Source organism: Squalius cephalus (assembly GCF_949319135.1).
Source record: "Squalius cephalus genome assembly, chromosome: 3".
NCBI classification, from domain to species: Eukaryota; Metazoa; Chordata; class Actinopteri; order Cypriniformes; family Leuciscidae; genus Squalius; species Squalius cephalus.
Window position 1 is genome coordinate 20,544,004 of NC_137124.1, and position 9,096 is coordinate 20,553,099.

The 9,096-nt window shown below is 39.3% G+C and overlaps 1 protein-coding gene across 1 annotated transcript in view; it reads right to left on the reverse strand.

The window, feature by feature from the left end:
- znf710b (zinc finger protein 710b) overlaps window positions 1-3,950 on the reverse strand; it is a 14,415-nt gene extending 10,465 nt beyond the window's left edge. The window contains exon 1 of the mRNA XM_079867482.1: window positions 3,827-3,950. The gene's annotated coding sequence lies outside the window, so the exon portion shown is untranslated. The remainder of the gene's footprint in view (window positions 1-3,826) is intronic.
- Between the last annotated feature and the right edge of the window lie 5,146 nt (window positions 3,951-9,096).

Genomic DNA, 9,096 nt, shown 5'->3' on the forward strand with positions numbered 1-9,096 from the left:
CGCCAACCACAACGATTTTGTCCTCTCCCTGAAATAAGGCGGTGAAGTGCACCAAAGACACAGCCATGTTTAGCGGGATCCGTGAGCTACATGTACGTGTGCGAGTGGTGGTGACGTTTCAAACGCGTCAAAAGCAGCGAAGAGTTGTAGTCCACAAAGTGCTCTCACACAAAGTCTAACCGTATCAAACTTCTACCCGCTAAATTGTAGCATTCTTTACACGAAAAGTTATATAAAAAATTCACAGACAACATATGTTCACATTCATGGCAAAATTCAAACGGGACCAGAAAATAATTATTTTCTCCCATTCACTTGCATTGACGATTTTTCAACCTAGAGGTCCAGTGGGGATTAGCGGAAGGGGCGGGACTTACCAGCTCTATAGACCTTATGTAGCCCCGCCCCTTTTCAGCGCTGCGCTCGTTGTCTTTTGACTTCCGGTCTGTATTTTCACAGCGATTTTGCGTGTTTATTAATGAACGGCTCGTTTTAAAATCTTCCCGGTCGACTGACATTTGTTAAGTCATCTGCTTTAAACATCACAGTCCTCATGATAACTTTCGTTAACTTTACATTAAGTAAATCCACTTCAAAAGCTAATTTCTCCTGGACAGCAGCGCCATAGAAATATACAGAGCGACCGCAAAAAACGGAAGTTCAAAGATAATATTCTAAAGATGGCGGCGCCCTCGTTTCTCTGGCGCATAAGGTCTATAACAATAACCTGTTCACCACAACAATGATAACTATAAAGATAACAATAACTATATCGACATCAACGGACAGTAACGTTCTGTTTATTACACCCGTGCGCCGCAGTTATGTCATCTGCTGCTTTAAAAGCTCAAGCTCTTTAAAGTCGGGTGGGTTCTTTTTGGATGTCAATGTTTTTTTTCGTTCATCTGATATAAAAAACGAGTCTTAACGTGATTCCAATGATATCGTTCTTCTGTGTTGTTATCGTCATAGCTGTGATTTGGACTCCCCTATTATCGTAGAATTAAGGCCTGTCACACAAAGAACAAGAACTATAAAGATAAATATAATTAAAAAATATAATGTCTCCGGTTGCGCCATCTGTGATGCTATTCGGAAACACCTTTCTCCTAGAAATACTGAAGCCTAATTGGAAAAACGCTATAGTAGCACAATAGCCGTGTTTCCATTACCCTTAAAATTGCGCAAATTGAAATTGGGAATTGAAAATACGCCCAAAGGAAAAAGTTTTTACACTCGAATGTGGTGGTTTTTCAGGCAATAAAAAAAAAGGAATATTTCGCAAAACTGCAATGATAGGAGTTTTTGCGCATTTACAGGTCACCTGACGTAAATGGTGCGCAAGACAGATTTTGCAAAAGTTTTGCGTAAATCTTACGCAAGCTAGTGGCATTCAAGCACATGAATTAGAGGTGGGAACACCTCCTATATAATGCAGCGCTGAACAACATTTACTCAGAATCTTTCAACTGAATAAGCCACTCACGAAAAACCCTGAACATAATAGTAGGCTAACACTGCATGAACGCAAAGTCTTGTTCCCTCATTTCAGGGAACTGAGGTTACATCAGTTATCTCAACGTTGCGTCATCTGTGACGCTATGGGGAACGTGCTCCAATCACACAGTGTTATGTGAAGGGTGCTCAAGCCCTAATCACAATATCTCACAAGCACTTACACGGCCAAGAATGCGAATAATACAAGAGATAGACGCGGCGAATCTCAGCACTTAAAATAACTCATTACTGATATAGAATAACACTAAGTGATGCATCAAGCTACAGCGACAGTGGGAAGGAAATGGTGGATCTCAAGCAGTAGTCTCCTCAAGACTGAGTAACTGGGACAGCTTTCCCAGGAAGGTGTGGACCTTGACACTTCGTGAAGGGATGACATTTGGGCTACGAGTCCTTAGGACGCACCGGTAGCTGTCGGGATGAGGAGCGCTGCACAGAAAACAAGCGAGGGCGAAAAAGGAAGAGGGGCTTCGGCACGCTTTGGTGTGAAATGTTTAATGGCAGTCCAACACAACCAAACTCCCCATCGTGTGGCCGATGAATTGGGCCGTCACGTTAGTTGCCCGCAGGGTGAGGTCAGTAGCCAGGCAGGAGGATCTACTCGTCCAACCTGCTGCGTTCTGGTTCCACATGGGGGACCACTCCAGGTTGAGTTCCTCCACTGCTTTAGACAGCACGCGGAAGAGCTCCTCATCCACATATCCAGTGTTGCCTCGGTGGGTAGCGGAGTCATCTATGGGACTGGCAGACCAGTCCACTGTATCAGATGACGCAATGTCTACTGCAGCCTTTCCTCACCGGGCACTACAAATGAGATGGAAGGGGGCGGGAGCTTGTTTCCCAAAACATCACAGATGACACAACGTTGAGAGACCAATATTGAAAGGGAATAGCTATAACTACATTAGCGATAAGTAACTGTTTATTATAAGCACGCAAAGCATTCACCTCGTCTTCCACTGTAAATTCACAAACTCTTTAAAGTCGGGTGAATTCTGATTGGATGTCAATGTTTTTATCAGTCGTCATCTAGAAAAAAAATTATTTTGTAAGTGATTCCAACGATACCGTTCCTTTGTGCCATTATCGTTATAGTTATCGTATATAGTGTGGGCTCTGCTATTCTTTTAGATTTAGAATGATTTTTAAAACTTTAGTTAAACATTAGTTGTCATGCTTGTTGTGAATAGGCCTTCAGAATGATTAATACAACTTTATAGTTATTGTTCTTTGTGTGAACAGCCTTTAAGGACACAAATGAATGATATTATTGGAAAGAATAAAAAGCTTGAGCATTTAAAGCGATATATCAATTGCATGTGATAAATATCATTCTTGGTGTGAACAGATCTTAAGTAGGGTAATATAGTAATTTATCTTCAAAATCTTCATATTGGTCTGTCACTTAACAAAAGCATACACTTCATAGTCCTATAAATGAATTTTTGGACAGCATCGTCTTCAAAAGTCAGATTTAAACATCATGCTTCATGCAAGGTCAGTCTGAACACATGAGATGCAAACTGTCATCCAAATGGTAAAAGTAGCTAAACAGCTAACGTTACTTTTCTTTAAGCACGCAGAGCATCTGATATGAAGATGCGTGACAATTATCCACCTGACTTGCGCTCAGAGATGTTGGAAAACAGTCGCAGTGATCATCGGTGTTTAATATATTCACTCACTATCTTTAAAATAAATATGGAAACGAATACCCATGAACCACACCACGACAAATCCCAAGCAAATTCACTAGCCAGCTAACTTAGCTGCATCTTAAAACTTCCCCACATTCTTCAGCATCACCAGCTACATTCAGTCCAAATGTAAAGAGTTGTGAAAAGAAACTTCAGAGAGGGAAACTTGAATCCAGTCTGCACGGGGATGGGCCCGTCTTAAGTTTTGCTCCGGTCAAACAGTGAGCTAGGCTAACCGAAGGCGAGTGTGGCCTGCTCTATTCGTTTATGCGGCTCTTTTTCACTCCCTCCATTCCCCTCCCGACGCCATCTGTTTGTGCCATGAGAGAATGTGGAAGTAAAAAGAAACCGCGACATTTTGGCTCTATAAAATGACCTAAATACGGAATCGCTCCCTCGGAAATACGAAATGTAGATGCCAGATGAAAAGCGGAAATGTAAATATCAGCATCCAGTTCAGAGTGCACATTATATTTTGAGGCCAGTTATACAGAAATCGGTGAGTTTCGCTGGGATAGATAGACAGTGGGACAGCTTTTTTTCGGGGGCTATTCGATCAGTTTCGTTTTCTGTTTCTATGGCAATAATGAACGGACCGTTGTCGAACTTACCACGCTCCAAAAATCGGGTGTATACGTTGAAAACACTTTGGAAGATTTGAATGTCGCTTTCTAGTTTGAATTGTTGCTGGTCTGGTTCTCTTGTGTTCGGCAGGAAGGAAGGAAGGAAGAAGGGAATGAGAGAAAGAGTGACGTGAACGAATAAACAGCCCGGGCTCCTCCTCGCTGTCACAAGTAAATGATGGAGCTCATGGGCACACAAATATGTGCCCATACCTTTTGGATTTAATGCAAACATTGGCAACACAGACAATGCTATTTGTAAAAGAAATGTACAGAAATGGAGAAATATGACCAAATTACATGCTTTTCAAAGCACGTAATTTATAGATTTAAATCATAAAGCAGTAGGCCTACGTTTATTCTGTATCTGTGTTCAATTTGCATTTTTGTTTTGGGTAATTTATATAAATTAGGAGACTTATAACGTTACATGAAATGGACGTTAGAGGACGCTTCACTACCCTTATTATGCATCGCTAGAGCAGCATGTGTATTTTCTCGCACAAACAGAAGAGGTCGCCCTGTCGTTATATATTGTGAATTACTTCATAAAATGCGAGCAGTTTATTTTAAATTACCATACATTGGTGTATTTAATGTAACAAATAAATAAATAAATAAAGCTAATAAAACCTTTTAAAATCTAGCAGCTATCACTCTACAACTCTCCCCTTGTTTCCCATTCAAGCTAAGCAGGTTTGATCCTGGCCAGTTCCTGGATGGGAGACCTCCTGGGGAACACGATGATTGCTGTTGAAAGAAGGGTGTTTGGTCTGTGGGGGTCCAATTGTGTAGGCATCCTGGCCAATTTGCATATTGTCTTTTATCAGTCATGGCCTCCTTCTTATTCCCATTTGCACTGGTGGTAAAGGACCCATGTGACGTGTTTGAGTGTGTAAAAAAAAGCAATATGAGTGTAAAGTGCTGTAACTCAGGGTTCCAAAGTTGGCAAATATTGGTTAAATTACATGCTTGTACAGAGGTGTTATTAAGTGTGACAGTAAAACAGTGCAAAGCAAGGGTTTAGTGGAAGAATAAAAAGTGCATTAATGATTGTGGATCAGTTGCTTGTGGAGAGGTTCATAATGAGAATAAGTGAGGTAGCCTAAAGGTTTCATACAAGTTTTTTTTTCTTTCTGTAAACCATTTGTTGTGTCAAACAATTGTAAAGCCACATAAAAATAGCTTCTGATATATTGAATATTGATATTTGATTCAAGTTTATTTACAGTGTTTCATAAAAGTTCATGTTATAATTTGTGATAAAAATTAAGATGTTATAATTTGATGGATTTTTTTTCCTGCTGGAATCCCATGAAGTTATTGCTCAGGGTTAGTGCTGATCTGGACTGAGATAGAGATCTGTTTCTTTGCATTGCATCATGTCCCCTCAACATCTGTGACCATTGGGACCTCCAAGCTGGAAAACTGAGCGTGTGATTTGACCCTACAGAAATTGTATTAGGCTTCAAGTGTTCGCATCCCATCGGGATGCACGTGGAAGGAGTAATCATTGTGACTCAAAATGTGTCCTGAATGCAGGAATTATAACATACAGCTTGCTTATACACACAAGCACATACACTAACAGGTGGTTACTGTACTATAAGCCAGAACATTACTTCAGCTCCTGACATCTGAATGTGTGAAAGAATCCTTTCTCCTTCTCTGGGTGTGTATCCACACCCACAGCAGGGTGTGTATAGATCCAGTGGGAGAGATTAGCTTGAGAGTTTCTGGCCGTAATTCAGTGCTGTGTGAATCATAAAAAGAACATCCACACACACAACACATGAAGCACATGCACTCTCCCACATTCAGTGACACACCACCCCCTGTGGACAATGTGAATGGAGTGGCATTCAGCGCTAGGTTGACAGGTCTGTTTTAGCCCAGTTCCCATCATGCAGAGCTGGCCTAGTGTTTTAGGACAAGACTCTCATTAGTATCAAGCCTGGGCATACTGAGTGGAACTAATGATGAGAAGTGAGGTCTAAAACAGCACTTTATGTCCTGACTGATCTTTTATTAGGGTCAGTGCTACTTTCATTTCAGAGATCCGGAAATTTTTTTTTTTTTTTTTCTGTCAAGATGTTCAGTTATACAGTTTGTACTTGTTTGAAACCAACCTGTTACTGACAGAGAAAGTGAATCAGTTTGTTGAGCAGCTAAAGAAAAAGGTCAGGGCATTGACTTTAAACATCCTGCTCTCAGTTTCTGTCTTTCTCTCCTTCTCTCAGTCTCCCACCCCCCATCCCTTTTTTCTTTCACCGTTTCTCTCACTTGATTCCTGTTTTGTTGCTCTGAGAGATGAGGTAACGGTCCCTAGAGCACTATCCATTCTCATTCAATTTTCATTCAAATATATCTTGCAAACAAGCCTGAATGATCTAAAGAGTGTCCTCTGAGCAGAAAATAAGCCCATACTTTGGTTTTGTATAGTAATGACAACATTATCAGCATTTTTACTCTGAAATAACAATTTATTTTTATGTGTACAGTTCACAGACAAACAAACTGAGTTATGACAGCTCATTATTTCAGAGAGTTTGCTGCATGGTCAGGTCATCATTAGACTGTTTTTCTTTTGTTTTAAAGAATACAGCTGACCCACATAGACTCCATGAAGGCCTGTATCTGACATTAGTGTCAAGTTTCATTTTGATAAAAACTTCACTTATAGAACCAAACTGCTATGAAACTGTGTTAGATTCCACTACCTTTCCATTATTGCTACGTATAAAAGTCACATATTCATTTCATCCTAATTTTATCATTCAAATTAGAATTTAAAGGATAATCCTTCACTCAAAAATAAAAGTTCTGTCATTATTTTCTCACCCTCATGTAATCCAAACCTGTATGACTTTGTTTATGGAGTTTGGGTTCCTTGCTATTGTCACCCCTTAACTTGCATAGCTGGGTTTAAATACATTAAATAGTCAGTAATATTATTTATTTAACTCCACAGCTTTATAGCTGAATCGAAATTAGTTTCATAACTGATGAATTTTGCAACATCAGTACAGGTATTGAACTGATTGAGCTGAATAACGACACTGTTGCCTTCTACTACTTATAGCTGAATTGAACACATTTCATAATTGATTAATTTTACACAGTGATTGAAGTGAACTGAATCAACAATGAACTGCCTGAGCTGAAACATGACACTATTGTAGTTTTTAGAGCTGCTTTGCTGCAGAATTTCAATTTATTTCATAATTTCATCATTGATTTTAATGTTCCTGTTTATTGTGTGAAGCTGCTTTGAAACAATAAAGGGCTATATAAATTAAGGCGACTTGACTTTATTCAGTGGAACACAAAATAATATATTTTAAAGAATGTTGCTATGCTGTTTTTGTCCTTAAAATAATAGTCAGTGCGGTCCAAAACAACACTGAACCCCACTAACTATTGAACCTTATTGATACATTTTTTTTGCCCAAAGCATCTTCTTTTTTGTTCCACAGAAGAAAGAATTGCAAACAAAAGTTTCATTTTTTGATGAACTATCCCTTTAAGACTTAAGGTAAAGTCTAAGACGTATTGTGGCTGGTCCTGTAAACTGGTTGGAGGCATAATTTATTTTGTCAAATGGACTGCTGGTCACTCTGACTAACATTAGTTCTTAATCACCACGTCTCCGAGCCTGGGAATGCAATCCCTCTGTTTACACAAGATATCCCTCTTCCTTGCCACAACTCATCAGACTGTTCACGCCATGCACTGAGGGGCAGAACTGCCCAGCAGCAAGATTTAGAACTGGCTTGAGTCCTAGAAGTATTAACAGTTTAGTGACTCTTGGATGTTGTGGTTTCATTTGAATTTGAAGAAGAGAATGTGACAGCTTGCTGAGTCAAACGCATGTGACTCGGTGTATATGCAAGAGAAAGAGAGAAAAAAAGAATGAGGCAGGGAGGATTTAGGTTTAGCTCAGCAGCCAGTCCATTAGGGGTACCACTACCAGATATATTTACGAAAAAGCCACTCGGTCTCTCTCTAATATCTTTGGTACTCCAATAGAGTGCTTGAGTTGCACTGTCACGTCTAGACTATTTTGGTTGTTTGCTCTATCTGCTGAATGCATTTGGTCTCTCAGCTCTATCATTGTTTCACACACCAAACCACATTTGATAGATTGTCATAAGTCATCCATCTAGCTGTGCATTTGTATCTCTTCCAAAGAAACGAATGTGTTGGGAGATTTATGTGAAATTACACAGTACTCCCTACTGCAGCAGTGTAGCCTAACTCCAAAACCACATGACATTTATTAATTTAGGTGCACACAACTGTGATAGAAGACTCAACAGGTTCAGGTAACAAAAGCATAAGAAAAATGTTGAATAAGACCTGCAGTTTACCTTTAAATAGCAAACCTAAAATTGTAGACGAAGCTGGTGTGGTCCACTGTAAGAGTGTGCACATGACTCAGGGCTCTCATTTCTCATTTGTTCAATTGTGGAGTAGACTGAACAGGTTACCTAGGAGACAAGCTAAATGCTGGTAAGGACAGACGCTGAGCTTATTTCAGTACGAGTAAGAAGACAGTACAGCATGATGCAGAAGTAAAAGAATCTTTCTTTCTGGTATAGATGAAATACTTTTTTATATTTACACAAGTTCTCCACGGCATGAATTCTGTTATTTCTGCACAAACAGGGTGCAGTTGGTGAATGAATACCAAGTGATCAAAGCAACATTATAACTTTGAATCTCTATCAGGGTGCACAATAGAGTGAACGGTTCAAAAGAATGTCATTGTAAGTAAAAAGAGGATGGAAAAGACTGTACCCGTGACTGAAAAATATTCTTTTGATAACTAACTCCTGTCTAAGAGCACAACTGCTCATTAAACTGCATTTGATGCCAGTCTGTCGTAACTTTACTAGAGATTTCATGGATGCCTGAGCTCAGCTCTGGCCCTTGCTGCTGATCTACCTCTAATCCCCTGTAATTTCCTTTAAGCATGAATTATTCTCCTCAATTTGAAGGACTATCTAACTTTGGGAGTCCCAGAAAACCAGAAACCTAATATATCAGTGGTTGGCTGCACTATTATTCAACTATTAAACATTTTTTACTTAAAAAAACTTGTTTAACTTTAACAAACAAACAAACAAACAAGGATCTCAATATGATTACATTTAAAAAGTTCTTGTTTTCAAGATAACAATGGTGACCAAAATTTACTTTTGAATTTTAAGGTTATAAAATGTTTCTGATATATTTTCATATATATATATATATAT